This window comes from Mesoplodon mirus (genome assembly GCF_964341445.2).
Source record: "Mesoplodon mirus genome assembly, chromosome: 18".
Taxonomy (NCBI): domain Eukaryota; kingdom Metazoa; phylum Chordata; class Mammalia; order Artiodactyla; family Ziphiidae; genus Mesoplodon; species Mesoplodon mirus.
Genome location: NC_138994.1, coordinates 4,888,739 through 4,906,091, shown reverse-complemented (window position 1 = coordinate 4,906,091; position 17,353 = coordinate 4,888,739). Strand labels below are relative to the sequence as shown.

Here is a 17,353-nt window from a genome sequence, read left to right as displayed (position 1 = left end):
CCCAATTACCCAGTCACCCAAGCCAGAAACCAACTCCCTCTTCCCACTGCCTACAACCAGCTGATCACAGCCCCTCAATCCCATCACCCCTTGGTCTTCTCCATCACTCCCAGCCTGAGGGTTCCCCACTGCTTTAACCCAGATCCACACATTGGCACCCTGGTTATCTTTCCCACCCCCCATCAGGCCATCCCTGATGCAGCCCAGTCGAACCTTCCAAAACACAGATCTGGCTGGGTTTGTCCCCTGATCGAAATCCTTGATGCCTCCCCAGCCGCCCTGAGGATGAAGTCAAACACTTCTGTGTGGTAGAAAGGCTTTCCCATCCCCTCCTAGCCAACCTAACATCCCACACCATCATGACCACCATCCCACCACATACGCTCCAACTATTCTAAATTATTCCTAATTCCCCTGACACAAATCCATTCCTTTGCTAAATCCACTCTCTAAACTCAACATCCTCTGCCTTGTCCATCTGGCACATAATCCTTTCAGTCTCAGCTCAACTCTGCCTCCTCTGGAAAGCCCACCCTGATTCCCCCCACGCTCCCACCATATCTTAACCGCCCACCTTCAGAGCAAGGACGTCATGAAATTGTGAAATTGTTGTTTAACCGCAGATCTGCCTCCCCTGTGAGAGCTCTTTGAGGGTAAGGCATTATTTCATCTTTGTTTTCCCCAGAAACTCTCACACAGACTGCTCCCAGAAAACCCTCCATAAATATTGGCCAACCAATGAAGTGACCAGGCTCAGGTGACACTGCTAGACAGTGGCCGAGCTGAGATGGGAAGCTGGACTCTTTCCCACCCTCATGTCAACACAGGTGACACTGACCTGTTAAGACGAGAAAGCACAAAGTGGTCCTTCATCTCCCTGCACGGCGCTGAAACTTGTCAGCAGGACTCGGAGTTGTCAGGACAGTGGGGACAGTTAGCACTGAGCCATCCACACTCTCTCAGGGCCAGAGGCAGGGTCAGACCAATAGACAGGCTTTGAACCTGGGCAGAGCAAGGAGTTTCTATCTCACTGGGCACTACAGACAGTCTTGACTTCAGGGCCACTGGGCTCTACCCACACGGGCCAAATGGCCAGTGAGCGTCGGGGCCAGCGATCTGCTGTCCGGTGGGTGACTCTGGACAAGTCACTTCCCCTTCGTGGGCGTCAATCTCCCCACCTGTAAAATGGCAACTTGAACCAGGGTCCGTTCCGGCTCAAAAATACTATGATTTGGGGAATTCCCTGGCAGTCCAGTGGCTAGGACGCTGCGCTTTTACTGCCGAGGGCGTGGGTTCAATCTCTGGTCAGGAAACCAGGATCCCACAAGCCACATGGTGCGGCCAAAAAAAAAAAAGTCAAAACAAAATACACAATGATTTTGACTGTAATCCCCCCAAGAAACAAGACTGAGAGCCAAACCAAGGGCTAGTGACATGATGTGGAAGAACACAGTGTTCGGGGACGCCTGCCCACTGCCCAGCCTCTGCCCTCGGTACCCGTTCCCTTTACCTTCAGTTTCCTCGTCTGTAAAAGAGAATAACGGCCGCCACTCTGTGAGGCCTGCTGTAAGGAGAAATGCCCTGAACGACGTTAACGTGCCTGCTGCACTATTTGACCCCCGGTTGATGCCATCATCGATGCGGTCTCTGTCCCCTGGTACTAGAAGATGCCTGTGGGTGCAGAGCCCGAGACCAGCTCACCTCCTCCCCTCCCTGCCTCACCCCCAATCCCATCTGTGGCTTCCCTCACCGCTAAGCTCAGCTCCTCGCCGGAGGCTGGCAGAGTCCCCAAGTGGCCAGGTGAGCGTGGTCAACCACAGACGTGACCACCCAAGATCCCAGACCAGAGTGGCAGGGCCTGGATCCACACTGAGGTCTGGGGGCTCCGAGTCACAAAACAGCAGACCCCCGTGTGACACAAGCCCACTGGCTCACTGCCCACCCACTGTCCAGCCACCCTCCCTCTGTCCCCAGGTGACCCCACCGCATTCCTGTGGTTTGGAGTTTGCTGGTGTGAGGGCAACCGAAGTCTTGGTCCCCTCCCACCGGCAAATGGGGAGGGGTCTCCGGGGGCCAAATTCTTTTTCAAATGAGATTTCCGTGGTTTCCTCAGCTGAGGCGTCTGCGGAGCAGAGAACAAACAACGTGGAATTAAATTTCTCTGTGGAATTAAACAGGCCCCGTAAGTGAAGATCTAAGCATCTCTTTGGGCGTGGAGCCGACTTCGCCCGGTGCCAGGCTGCACTCCCACTGCCTTCCAGCCCCAGTGGTTGAGCAATCCCAGCTCCCGAGGCCATGCACCCCTTCCCCCACCAGCAGCCTCTCCACCCCGTGTGACCTCAGAATTGTCACCAGAGAAGGGCTCCAGTTTTTAATGGATTCAGCTGGGGCCCCCCGACCGGAGACCGCAGGAAACCCCGAAACAGGGGCATCTTCCTGGGACAGGTCCACACCAGCTGTGTCTGATGCCGCCACCACCACTGGGCAGGATTTCGGGATCAGGTTGCAAAGACTAGGGGAGGAGGTGAGACTGGCTGTCTCCCTGCGTTCCCAGGCCCCAGCAGCGTGTTCTAGATGGACAGACCCCAAAAGTCACAGAGGAGAAAAGAATAAAGGAGCAGAACCACCAGCTGACTCTCCCCAATCCCCAGCCCGGTACCATCTTAGACCCTGGCCGGAAAGGCCACTGTACATGTGGTCTGTCCATCTGAAAGAATATTATTCTGCCACTATTTCATGCATGAAGTACTGATTCATGCAACAACACGGATGAAACTTGAAATCACGTGCTAAGTGAAAGAAGCCAGTCACAAAAGACCACAGAGTGTATGATCCCATTTATATCAAATATCCAGACTAAGTAAATCCATAGAGAAAGAGCACAGATTAGTGGCTGTCAGGGCCTGGGGGAGGGAGGAACAGGGAGTGGCTGCTTAATGGGTCTGGAAGTTTCCTTTTGGGGTGATGAAAATATTCTGAAACTAGATAGAGGAGGTGGTTTCACAACATTGTGAATGTATCAAATGTCACTTAGGGTAAACTTTGTATGTATTTTAACACACTAAAGGGAGACAAGCAAGACCCTTGCCCTGTGTCCCCAGCTGTAGAGCAATCCTGCTCTGGCCACCCCAGGGGAAGGAGGAGTCAGAAAGTCCTAGTGGATGTTCCCACCAGAGCCGTGGCCTCCCTTCTAGACCATACATGGCACATCAAAGACGATCACGTTCCAGCCTGAACAGGCCTCAGATTCTCCAGGTTCCTTTTCCTAAAGGCAAACCACACCCTGGGCCCCAGGGCCAGGCGAGGGACAGCTGTTTGCAGGGGGAGTGAATGGTATTTAGGTCATCTGGCCTGGGCTCTCCACCCCTCCTTGTGCCGGATGGAACCAGGAATGACAAGAGAAGAGGGGTCAGACCACAGGCCAGGGACTGGGACCCAAGGGCAAGCCCTCCCTGGGCAGCTACCTGCTGGCACAGAATTCTAAATCATCAGAATTACGAATTTGGCCCTGGCCTCCAAGGTCATTATGAAGGTGTATATGTCAAGATAGATGGGTAGACCATATTTGATTAACAGTTCGTAAGCTTGACTTTTGGCTTTGGAATATTTAGACTTGTGGTATTCGTCTGTATTTGTCTTCTGTTGCTGCATAACAAATGACCACAAACTGAGTAGCAAAAACACCCATTTATTAACTCACAGCTCTGTGGTGAGAAGTCTGGGTGAGTTCAACTGGGTTCTCTGCTCCCACAAGGCCAAAATCAAGGTGGGCTCTTATCGGGAGGTTCTGGGGAAGAATCCACTCCCAGACTCGTTCAGATGGTTGGCAGAATCCAGTTCCGTGTGGTTGTAGGACTGAGGTTCCCATTTCCCTGCTGGCTGTCAGCTGAGAGTTGCTCTTGACTGAAATCCTTCTGGTGCTTTCAATCTCTCTAACGTCCTATTCTGCTACCAGAGAGGAGAAAATGCTCTTCTTCTTATAAAGGGCTCATCTGATTAGGTCAGACCCATCTAATTAATCTCCATATTTTAAGGCCAACTGACTTGGGATTTTAACGATATCTGCAAAATTCCTTCATACAGTACCTAGATTTGTTTTTTGTTTTTTAAATTTATTTATTTTTTGGCTGCATTGGGTCTTTGTTGCTGCGCGCGGGCTTTCTCTAGCTGCGACGAGCAGGGGCTACCCTTTGTTGCCGTGTTCAGGCTTCTCATTGCGGTGGCTTCTCTTTGTTGCGGAGCACAGGCTCTAGGCACACAGGCTGCAATAGTTGTGGCTCGCGGGCTCTAGAGCACAAGCTCAGTAGTTGTGGCGCATGGGCTTAGTTGCTCCAGGGCATGTGGGATCTTCCCGGACCAGGGCTAGAACCCGTGTCCCCTGCATTGGCAGGCGGATTCTTAACCACTGTGCCACCAGGGAAGCCCCCCTAGATTTGTTTCTGATTGAGGAACCAGGGGATGAGGTCTTAGGACGGGGACATCTTCAGAATTCTGCCTACCACTGCTTCCTTTTGAAATCTCCCCCCCAGGCCTTGAAACTGTTAGTGGGAGCCTGTTCCAGCCCAGCCTGTCCAGCTCTTTCTACCTCAGGATTTAACTCATGGGAACTTTGCTTAACCTAGAGCAAGCGTGGTCGACATCTGTGATACAAATGCCACCCTTTCTCCTTCAAGGACTTGATGAAATGCCACCTCCTCCATGAAGTCCTCAGCCTGAAACCCAGGCCGAATTAATCTCCCCCGGACAGCACTTCGCTGGTACCTCTCCTCTATGGCACTTCCCAGCCTGCCTTAGGGTACAGCTGAGAGCTCTGAGTCCTCTCCAGACAAGGAGCCACCTGGGCAGGGGCCACTGGACATTGGACACTCTGCCAGGCCCAGCAGGGACCCAGAGAGATGAATCAAAAGCCATCCCTGCCTTAGAGGATCCCTCACAGTCCAGCAGGGCCAACGAACCTGTGTGCCCATCACTGTACATACCTTCCAAACACGCTGTGATGCACATACATCTACAAGTGAGGAAACTGAGGCTCAGAAACATTAATCAATTTTCCCAGAGTCACGTGGTCCATCTGTGGGAGAAATTGGGTGTCCAGCTCCAGAGACTAAACCTGTAACTTCCACACTAAAAAATCTTAAAGAATTTGGGAATTCCCTGGCGGTCCAGTGGTTAGGACTCAGTGCTTTCACTGCCGAGGGCCCGGGTTCAATCCCTGGTGGGGGAACTAAGATCCCACAAGCCACATGGCATGGCCAAAAGAAATCTTAAAGAATTCAAACCCCCTGACTTCTCATCTGGGGTCAGACACTGTTACTTGGGCTGTCACCTGCTGTACCCACTCCAGTGTTTCCATGGCTTCGCATATAAAGATGTCTTTCTCACACAGGTGCAATGGGCATAGGCTCTGTTACTCATAGTTCTTCAGGAACTCAAGCCCCTCACAGCCCACTGTAGTAAGGGCCTTGCCATCCTCCCCTGGGTCCTCCACATCCGGCCACCGGACAGGGGAAGAGAGTGAGCCAAGGTGGAGTTTTCAGAGGTCAGACCAGGACGTGGCATGGTTTACATTTCTTCAGCCACATTCCACTGGCCAGAACTCAGCCCATGGTTCTGTCTGACTGCAGGGGAGACTGGGAAATGTAGTCTTACTACGTGCCCAGGAGGGAAAGGAATTGAATTTGAAGAACAGACACATGGGTGTTGCCATGAATGCCACACGCTTTGGCCACATGTGGCTCCAGGGGTGCTGTATGCAAAGGGCTGCCTGGTGCCGTCAGTGACAACAGAACTAAGCTCAAGAAGTGAAGACAGGGGTGCCTAGTGAAGCTCAGGAGGCAGCAGCCGCAGACCCAGCGGTGTGCAGAATTATAAGGCTGTCTGCTGAGGTTTGAAAAATGGCAACAAATGAGAGTATCAGCATCTTTAGTTCAGCATCCCTGGCTGGGGGATATGTAGATTCACTTTTACCTGAGAATCCTCTACAGGAACCATTTTAAAATGCTTGGAACTCTATGTTGAATAATTATACAAAGTTCCAGATTGCAACATGGGGATCCCTCATAGTTCATGAGGTCCTTTATTTCTTGTTCTGTTTACCTGGATTTTTGTTTCAATTTATACCTTACATGAAAAAGTACAAAATTCAAAAGGATAAACCAGAAACGTGGGAAAATCAATGGAAATGTTTTAAAATGCTTCTCTTTAATCACTTTTGTATCCAGCTTCTTTGATTTGTGGAACCTATTATTTTACAGAGTATTTCAATATTCCTTATGATTGGGAAACAATGCCAAGATGGTACATGCTTTTGGCAAGATGCTTTGGCTGTGCAGTGATTGAGGTTACCGGTGCTATTTCCTGCATAGGCTCTTAAACCACAAAAGAATACATAAGCATATTCACAATATTTGTCATGAGCTTCAGGCGCCATTTGGAATGGAAGCTGAATATGCACATCCTCTGGAAACCCTAATTCTTGGAACTAGATATTTCATTGGAATCATGCTTTTATGTGATCCTGTTATTCTTCTTTGGGCCTGGGTGACCGTTCTTTTGACAGAAACTGTTGATGTCCATAGTGCTTATGACATTCCTCTCAACCCTTTAAATCTCATTCCTTTCTATGCTGGTTCTCAGCATCACGATTTCCACCACGTGAACTTCATTGGAATTTACGCTTCAACATTTACATGGTGGGATAGACTTTTTGGAACAGACTCTCAACTTATTGCCTATAGTGAGATGAAGAAGGTTGAGAAAAAGACTGAATAAACATCTCACATAAAGCTTCCTCAAGTTACACATTTCCTGATGAAGCTAGTAGCTAACATTGCTTCTGGGGAGTGAAAATAAACATGTGTCTTGGTTGCTAAGTGATAAAAAGAACATTAACAACTTTTAATTATCTCCCTAGTAGGAACTTTTATATGTTGAAGTACAGTTTCCCTGAGGAAGCTTTAAAGGCCATGTTGCTAACCTTACAAAAAGGATTTTAGCAATGGAAGGAATATTAATGTATGTCTTTTCCCCGAGTTGTACCATAGGCCTGAAGCTGAAATTGGTCTTCAAACCTTTTAAATATACAGCGGCCATTTCAAGAACTCTTAGTGGTAGTGAACTTTAAACACTTTTTTGGAATTTGCTTAAAGATCAAATGCCATGGGTTGAACCACACCAATCTGTATAGTGTGAGTGAATGCTGACTCTGAAATAGCCAGCACCGGGAATTTCTACTCTTATCTGGAGCTGACCAGTTTGCGGTGATTCTCTTTCTCTGAGAAGTCCGTTTTGATTGCAGTGTACTACTCTTATCTATAAATTAAGGCATTTCTGAATTGATGAAAGACTATTTTAGTCTAAAGGTTTTCAGTTTACTTGAATTTTTTAAAAACACTGAGCTTTATTTCTACTATTTACCCTTTCTTTTTTGTTTATCAAGTTTGCATTATACTTAAAGCTGTATCTTGAAACTCTGTGTACTGACTTGCTGTATTTGCGCTTGGAGCTATTGAAATAAACGTGATTTTGTTTGGAAAAAAAAAAAAAAAGAAGTGAAGACAGGGCGGGCACACCGGCAGGGGCCGGGGAGTTGTGAGAGCACAGAGTGTCCTCTTAGTCATGCACTAGGCTCAGCAGGAGGCCATGCTCATCCGATGAGCTCACCTTGGGCCTAGGGCTATGCAGGATCACCAGCAGCACCCCCGTCCTCCCCTGAGCTGGCCAGGGCCCCCTTCTCCAGGCCAGGCCCTGAACAGATGATCCAGCAGCTTTGGCCATAGCTGCTCTGGCCAGGGATAAGGCACAGGCGCTGATGTCCCTAGCAGTAGCCACACTCCTCCCCTCCCCCAAGCTGGGCAGGCCCAAGGGTCGCAGTGCTGAGCCGCCAGCCTGTCTGTGACTGGATGCAGGTGGCTGATTTTCTTTTCAGATTTAACCCTGAGGTATTAAAAATCACCAGATTATGTCCCAAAGCCAAGGACAAATTATTTGGTCCAGAGGAGTCACATGACTTAGCCCTGGTCCTAGTGATGCAGACTCTGTCTGTCATGAGGGAAGAAGGGATGGGAAAGGAAAAGCGTGTTCTAATAGGAAGCATGTGCACACCTGCACTGGGGCCCACCCAGTGTACTCCCCAGAGAGCAGAGGAGAGGAGATGCCAAGGTCCCAGCCCTGGGTCCCAGTAGAACAGGTATCCCTGAGGCCACAGGACCCGGTGCGGTGGGAATGGAGCTGCAGTAACCACCCCGCATTGCCTCCACATGTCTCTGTGCGGGTTGGGGGAGGGTCCCGGAAGGCAAGGACCTGAGTCTCAGTCTGATTCTCTCACCACTTGCAATGGGTCCCTAAGCAAGACCCCACCCCTCCCGGCCCGAACCTCAGCTGACCCATCAGTCCAGGGAGGTCTGACCACATACCCCACAGGTAACACAGAATGATCCATTTTCTTCCAGGGGGAAGAAAATTTTAGAATTTAACATGTATGTGTCCACATGTTTTTCTATCTAAAAGTAAGAAAGGAATTTAGCTCTACTAATATTTAACATAAAAATTGACCCAGGGGCTTCCCTGGTGGCGCAGTGGTTGAGAGTCCGCCTGTCGATGCAGGGGACACGGGTTCGTGCCCCGGTCCGGGAAAATCCCACATGCCGCGGAGTGGCTGAGCCCGTGAGCCATGGCCGCTGAGCCTGCGCGTCCGGAGCCTCTGCTCCACAACGGGAGAGGCCACAACAGTGAGAGGCCCGCGTATCGCAAAAAAAAAGCAAAAAATCGACCCAGGCACCCCAAGGCAGTCTGTTTTGGTCAGTCGTGTCCTCCACATTAGTCAATGTCTGGAAGGAGGTGCAGCCGCTCCATCAGGCAGAGAACTTGAGGATGGCACCCTCTCTCTATCACTCAACTTCCAACCTATGGGAACATGTTGCCATTTACATATGCCCAGTTCAGTGGAATTCACAGATTGCAATGTCTGATTCAAACTAAATTAACCTGCCTTAGAAAAGGACAAGTGGCCTAAAAAGATTTCTGCCAAGAAACGGCAAGAAAATAGACACACTTCCCCTGATCCTAGGCCATGATTTCATCTGACATTTCAGGAAGGGGAAGCAAGCGTTGCGTGTTGAATGCTCCAGCAGAGATTTCCAAAAGTGAAATCTCTTTTCATGAGGATAAGGGTGAAGTTTAAACAGTCGTTAAGGAAGTAATTTTTTTGGAAGGACTATAGTATGAGAGAGAATTTAGAGATAACGTTGAAAAGTGTTCCTATTGTTTATATGATGTTATTGCTGAAAACCTTGTGTGTTCCCAAGATCTTTCATATCCACCCTTCAAAGAAAACAGAAAGGAATTTTTAACTGGCTTAAAAACCTTCCAAATGAAGAGTTTGAGTGAGTGTTAAAATCCATTTGGTGAAAGTATTAAAATGCAACATATTCCAATTTCTTTGCAGGAAGAACTGATTGACATGAGAGAAGATGGAAATTTGAAAGTCAATTTTGAACAGAACCTTTGCATAATTGGTGGATGGCATTGAAAACTGAAAAATGAATGTCATGGTTTAATGAGCAGAGCCCACAATGCACCTCATCCGTCTGGATCTAGATATTTTCACAAGGCCTCCTTTTCAGCTGTGACAGCCTTTAAAACTGAATATTGAAATAAACCGCACAGTACCAGACATTCAAGTCACTGTGTGAAACCAGGATCTTCAAAAGTAAAGAAGGATATTCGATGGTGTCGCTCTCGTTATGAGAGCAAAAAGGGATTTTAGGCCATTATGAAGTGAAATGTCATAAAAATTTCTTTAAAACAGTTTTTTTATTACCTCTTTCATTTCTAGTTATATAGTTTTATAATGTGCGCAAAATAATAATATACATAATGTCTAGTTTACTCATATATTATAGTGTACCTAATATTTTATAATATATATACTTTTATATTGTACATGCTGTTGTATATTTACGTATATAGTTCATGGTTATGATTTATTAGGTTCTATGTATATAATTTATAAACAAATAGGTATCAGGGATGCCTGCTCAACATTTTTTACTGATGATATATGAACAATAAATTTTGAGTTCAGGGTGATGGCAATGCCCAAGGGGCCCCTCCAGCTCTGGCATTGGAGGCCATGTGGAGAACACTCTGCTCTGAGTGGGGACATTCATAACAGAGATGGCCCTAGATTGGGCCTCACCTGGCATACAGGTGGAGGTTCAGGCATGCACATTTTATAGCTAAGGAGTCACAAGTACAAAAGGGTAAGACATGAGGAAGGCTTCACCTCGCAAGGGCAGCCCCATCATAAAGACCAAAATCCCCTCCCCAGGGATAAGAAAGACCACAGTCTTCCCTTTCTCATCCCTCCCACTGCAGCAGAAGGAAAACAAGACTTTCCTTCTGCTCAGGGGCTCTGAGTGGGTAACTGTCTTTCCTGGAGCATCACAGCAAATTGGCAATGGAGACGAAGTGTAAAGGCAACCATCCAGAGTGCTAGGTATGGCCTTTTACCTGCTCTGCCCTCTCTGGGCCTTGATGCAGAGCCTGGTGTTTAGTTACCAAAGTTCTCACTCTTGTCTCTGTTGGGAAGCCTGTCCTGCTCTTCATTTCAGTCTTGCAGGCTGCAAATAAAGCCTAGAATGTTCAGGAGGTTAACCAGTTCAGTCTTCTGCCCCATTGTCGCAAAGAATATCCCTCTCCAATCTTTGGCATCTGTCTTAACCCCAGAGAAGGGAGTCCCAAAGAAAAGTAAGGTCTGCACCTCTGCTACCCTCTCAAGGGGCTCAGCAGCTCCCTGAAGCAAGACGATCTTTCTCTGGCTCAAAGATGTTCACATCGCTCCCCCCCCCCGCTCCTGCTCTGCTTAAAAGCATCCCTGTGTCTCCATCGCCCACAGCAGAAAAGCCAGGCTGCTTAGGCTGACCTCCATGCCCTTGACCCCCTAGGTCAGCCCACGTGCATCACTCACCAGCAAGAAACAGAAGCCACACTCGCTAATTTAAGCAGAAAGGAATTTCATGCATGTAATTCTATGCTGACAAAATCACCAGAAGGGCTAAAGGAACAGGCTGCAGGAATGGCTCCCAGAAAAACACGGGACGCACCTTGCGAAACACCTCCTCTGACACCGTCAGGAAGGTAAAAAATCAAGAGCCGCCCAGGGTCTGTTGGCTTCAAGAAGCATCACCTAACTGATTCAGGGGTCAGGAGGCCATTTCAGCAACAGCTTCTCCATACCCACAAAACTGGACACTGGATGCTAGAAGGCAGCCGCCCCCCAAAATCAGTGTCTCCACAACCAGGCTGAGCAACAAGCCATGTTCCCAAGTCCGTTCGAGTGACAGAACCTGTTGCCTAATCAGAACTCTAGCAGCAACAGAGTCTGAGGAACGCAGTGGTCAGGGTCCAGCTTCTCCAGCTAAGGAAGGCTCACTAGGAGAAGAGTGGGTGGAGGTCGATGCTATGTACACACTGTCTCTCCAGATTCTTCTCCCAGCATTCTTCCCACCCTCACCCTGACTTCCAGCTACAGAGAACACTCCAACGGTCCTGGGAGCACCCCAGGCTCCTTCTCACCTCTCTGACTTTGCCCAGGCGGGTCACCATACCCCTCCACTTTGAATGTGCTCTGAGTCTGAGATGCTTTTTCTGGTGCCAGGAGACAGGGGTTACTATAGCCCAAAGCTGTCCAACAGAAATATAATCAACATGTAATTTTAAACTTTCTAGTAGCCACATGTCGAATAATGGCCACCCACAAAGTATCAAGTCTTAACTCCTGAAACTTTCTAATGTTACCTTATTTGGAAAAAGGATCTTTGCAGATGTAATTAAGTTAAGGATTTCATGGTAAGATTACCCTGGATTATCTAAGGGAGCCCTAAATGTCATCATATGGTCTTCATAAGACGGAGGTAAAAGATAACACAGACAGGGGAGAAAGCAAAGTAAAGACAAGGCAGAGATTGGAGCAACATGGCCACAAGCCCAGGAATTCCAGGGCAGACACCAGAAGGTGGAAGAGGCAAGGGACAGATTCTTCCCAACAACCCAATTTCAGGTTTCTAGGCTCCAGCCTGCAAATGAATATATTTTTGATGTTTTAAACCACCAGGTTTGTGGCAATTTGTTATAGCAGCCTCAGGAAACTAATAAAACACATCTCAAATAGTGAAAAGAAGCAGGTGAAATTAATTTTAATAGTATATTTTATTTAACCCAATATCTATAAAATATTATCAACGTGTTATCAATATAAAAAGCATCAATGAGATATTTACATTCTTTTTTTCATACTAAGTCTTTGAAATCTGAATCGTGTTTCATGCCTAGGACACGTTTCAGTTTGGACTAGCCACATCAAAAGGGCTGAATAGCCACATGTGACTAACGGCTACCAGAGAGGACCAAGCATTTCCCCTCCTTTGTAGGATTTGGGGAGCACCAGCCTGGGATTTGGGGACTTATTTGCCTATGAGTCATCCTCTCCCATAGACAGCATGCTCCTTGGGAGCAGGAACCTTGTCCCATTCATCTTGGTATCCCAGTGCCTAAACATAAGAACATTCAATGAATGTATTTTGAATGAATGTGTAACAGATTCTCTACAAGAAAAAAAGCCCCGTCAGAAACTACATTTTTTGTTTGTTTGTTTGATTTTCCCTCTTCCTTAGGAGTGAGAGGAGTTCAGGATCCCTCAAATATAGGCTTGGAATCTCTTCTCTTGGAAGGGTAGATGTAGACCAAGTTGCCCCCAGCAGCCAGGAAAATGCTATATGTTGAAGTTGGAAAGAAATGCTGTGAATAGGCCTGTGTCTATTAAAGAAGTTGAATCTATAATTAATAATCTTCCAAAACTGAAAGCATAAGGCCCCAATGGGTTTACTGGTGAATTCTACCAAACATTTAAGGAAGAAATTATCCCAATTCTGTACAACCTCCTTCAGAAGCTAGAAACAGAGAGAATACTCTAACTCATTCTATGAGGCCAACATCACTCGAATACCACAACCAGACAAAGACATTACAAGAAAACCACAGATCAATCTCTCTCATAAGCATCGATGCAAACATCCTCAACAAAATATTAGCAAATTGAGCCCAACAATGTATAAAAAATTATACAACACAACCAAGTGGGATGTATTCCAGGTATGCAAGCTTGGTTCAATATTCAAAAATCAATTAATGTACTCCATCACATCAACAAGCAAAAGAGGGGAAAAAATCACACACTCATATCCATAGATGCAGAAAGAAATTCTGTCCCACCCCTTGGGAGGCTGATCATGTCGAGAGGAGGTGGGGGGAAGGTAGGGGGAGCAGAGGGAGGTGGGGGTTGAGGCAGAGTCAGGGGGGGTGAGTGGGCGGGGTCTGTGAGGTGACTGAGGCTGGAATCAGTGTTCCCGGGACTGGCTTAAGGTGAAGGAAGCAGCCGAATGTGAACCAAAAGAGTCAAGCCTGCCAAGAAAGACTGTAACCCTCAGGCACAGGGTGATAAGCCTGGGGCTCCCAGACCTGAAGAACTGCAAAAACTGGCCTCAGTGTCAGCCCCCAGGAAGGCAGCCAGGGCCAACACCAGGACCACTCCAATCCTGGCCCGACACTTTCACCCCCTGTAACCTGCCGCTTCCACCTTAGAATCTCAGCAGCTGGCTGCCCGTGAATAAGGCTGCTGTGGGCAGTGCGCCCTGTTTTGCACTGCATCCACCCCAAGGAAAGGGCACCATTTTCTTCATTCAAAGACACAACTGCTCACCAGGCTATGGGCCGGCTGGGCTGCGTGAACACCCAGAGACGCCTTTTCACAACTTTGCACAGTTGTGTCCCCTCGCCTCCCGTGACGCAAGCTCATCATGCCTCCATGAAGCCACAGGACATCAAAAACTTTAAGGTCAGAAGCCTTACCACTGAGCATTATGGGGGCACTGGGCAGCCCACCCACCCCTGAGATTAGTCACTTCGGAAGTCACCATGAGTCCCTGGGCTGGAGACTTTGCTGGCTTCCTAGCTTCAGACCAACCTGCCCAGATGCGGCTCAGCTCTACCAGCAGCGGCCCTCCCCCACAACGGCTGGATGCCCCCTCACAATACTCTGGGACCCCTGGCACAGAACAGGGAGGGATTGGAGCCAGGGAGAGGGAATGCCTGGACTTTTGGACTTCCTGCCATCACTACCACATGGAACTTCCACAATACCATGCAGAGAGATAGTCCATGAGTGAATGAATGAAGTCCAGCAAGGCTTTGAGCCCCTTCTCAAAGCCCTCTAGACACTCAGAGCCTCCTCCCCTTGAGTTAGAAGCCTATTCCCAGGCTAAGAAGAAAAGACAATATCTGTGCCCCGCCTGAATTCCAACGGGCCCCTACGTGGTGCCTGCCACAGGGACCCAGCCCAGAGAGCACAGGAGGAGCCTTTGGGAAGGGTCTCCTGTCCCCTGGCATCCTGCTCCCCCAAGGCCAAGGCTTCACTCTCTGCTAGCCCTGCCAACCCCCCGGTTCCTCCCCTGGTTGGCACTGGGTAAAGGGAATGCCTACAGTACACCTCGGTCCTAACAAGCCCTGTCCAAGCAGGGGTTCCCCTGAGCACGTGGTTCCCACGGAGGGGATGAGCAGCAGGAAGCTTGGGACCCCCCCCACACACACACCCTGCCCCAGTGCCCACCAGGGCCAGGCCGCCCCCCAGTGCTTCCCTTCCCCGCCCATGCCAGCCCCACCTGAGTGGTCTAGACCTGCAGGTGGGGCCTGCCGGCTGTCAGGCCACATGCAGAGCCTGGGAGGGAGGAGAGAGGGCGGGGCTGCCCGGCTGCTCTTAAGGCGGAGCTGGAGGTGAACTGCACCTCCCCTTACTCCTCACCTGGGCTCTGACAGCCTCTCTCCGTCCCAGGAGCCAGGAGGGAACGCAGGAGTGTCTTGCCTGCCCGGGACACCAGGTAGGTGCCTTTATTCTTTAAGGAGACGAGAGGGAGGCTCAGCTTCTTCACGTCTCCTGGGGCTCGGAGTGAAGGTGGAGAGAAATGGGGGAGAGGCTGGGCATGAGCGGAAGATGGTCTCGGGACCACAGACCCGAGTTCTGCACTTTGGGAGAACTTAATCTGTAGCCCTCGGTGTACAGATGAGACAACCGTGGTCCAGGGAGGGGAAGAGGCTTGCCCGGGGGGCCCCCGAGGCTTGGGAAGGGAATGGACCCAGAACCCAGCCTCCTGCCTCCCAGCCCGGAGTCCCTGGGGCCTGGTCGTGAGCTGAGCCCCCGTGCTGGGCCCTTCAGAGGCCACCAGGAATCCAGGGGGTGGCGGCATGGCCTGCGCTGGTCCTGCGGGTCCCTGCCTGCTGTCCCAGGGTCTGCTTCACTGGGTCTGGGTGGAGAGCATGGGGCAATCAAAGCCACTCTTCGAGCAAGGGGGTGGAGTGGGGAATTGGGCTATTGGGACAAGGTGCTTTGGGGGGAATTCAGCCTTCCCCCTCTGCCACCCTCTCCCTCCACTGACCTGGTAAGTCAGGAGAAGAAGCTGGCAATGAAACGGAGGAGGGATTTGCCCAGGAATCAGGATCCCCCTGCCTCCAGAGCCCTTGGGAACAAAGAAAGAGATTCCCGTCCAGTGAGTGGGTGGGTCCTATAAAAAGGGGCCCTCCCTACCCACTACAGCCCACCTACATACATACACACAGCACTGAGCCCAGGGACCTTCCCTTCACCTTTAGAGCAGGAAGGAAAGAGCTAGAGAAGTGTGCTGGTGGGGACAGGAGAGGGAAGGTGTCCAGGAATAAAGGAGTGAGACCAGCCCTGGGAGGTCCAGTGGTGCTTCAGGGAGTGTTAAAAGTGAGACGAGTTTGAAGAAGATCCCAAGGGGCTGCCTGCCCTTTGCTCAATCCCAGGCCTGTCCCACTGGGTTCCGGAACCCCAGAATGGGCAGAGAGAGGTGAAAGGGATCTTAAATCTATGAAGCAGTGGCATAGAGTGTGGGACTTGGAGCCAAGACCACCTGAGTTCAAATCCCAGTTCCACTACCGGGTTCTGTGGGTTGTATGACCCCAGGCAAATCCTTTAACCTCTCCAGCCCCACAGGAAGAGTACCTTTTTCAAAGAACCATTGAGAAAATGAAATGAATATGTTTTAAGTGTCTATTATGATCACTTTCCCATTATACAGATGGGACAACTGAGGCCCAGAGAGGAACGGACACTTGCCCAGCATGGCACAAAAGCACTTTCCAAATCAGTAGGCAGACATCCTGGGTCCGGGTCCTGGTCCTGGGGGAGGACCCAGGTCCCCAGTGTGCTCCCCAAGGACCGTAACCCCAGGCTCCTCTTTGAGGCCCAGCCAAAAACCCTGCAGGGTGTGCTGAGATCCTGCCCTGACAAACCCAGGCCGCTTGGAGCCAAAGCTCCATGTCCTCAGCTGCCCCCAGAAAGGAGCTCGGAGGCCCGTTCCCTTCCACTGCCATTTATAGACACGCTTCCCGAGCTTGGGATGCGCCCGCCCCCTCCAGGACCTGGCCAAGGAGAAGTCTGGCAGCAGGGCTGGCAGGAGTTGTAGGAGAGAGGAGGGTTCTGGCTCTTCTCATTAACTTACTGTGCAAACTTGGGGCAACTCACAGCCGCTCTCTGGACCTCAGGTGTTCCTCGGCATTTGAACTCTGTGTGGTATAAGGAGCTAAGAGTCTGAAGTCCACGGCTTGCGTTTGAATCCCAGCTCTACCACTTTTCTGGACGTGTGGCCGATACAGATTTCTTAACCTCTCTGAATCTCTGTATCTTCATCTGTAAAATGGGTTGGTAATAGGGATGCAGTACTTCCTAGGGTTATGAGAGGATTAAAAAGAGTTACCATAGGGAAAATCAGTGCCTGGCACATGGTGAGTGCTCAAAAAAAATGGGAGCTATTATTATTTATTATTATGAAGGTATTATATTCTATTGATATATAAGCCCTTATTTCCAAGTAATATTTAGAATTGTCTAACTGGTTTCACAAGCAACACCTCGCTGGTTCCACACCACCCTCCAGAAGGGCACAAGGCAGGAATTCTTATTCCCATCTCACAAATGAGGAAACTGAGGGTCAGAGTTACACCTTAAGGAACTGTTTGAGCTGGGATTCGAATCTGAATCTTCAGACTCGAGAGTTCGCATTTATTTCATTTGCCCCAGGCTGGTCGCAATGCCTTTTCCAACACTAGGGTCTGACTCTAAAGCAGGAGGCGGTGGAGGCATCTTAGAAGACGAGAGAAGAGGAGTTGGAGGGTACCTTGGTCGGGGTGGGGGGTGGGGCCCGTGAGGCTCAGAGCAGGCAGTGGAAGCACAACCAACATATCCCAGCTCCTTACAGGTTTCTTGGCAGCCTCTGTTCCA

General features: G+C 49.5%; 1 pseudogene across 1 annotated transcript; it reads left to right on the top strand.

Moving 5' to 3' along the window:
- Positions 1-6,135: 6,135 nt before the first annotated feature.
- On the top strand, positions 6,136-6,771 carry LOC309793844 (methylsterol monooxygenase 1-like; annotated as a pseudogene). Its single transcript has one exon. The product of its transcript is annotated as a methylsterol monooxygenase 1-like (transcript).
- Positions 6,772-17,353: the final 10,582 nt, after the last annotated feature.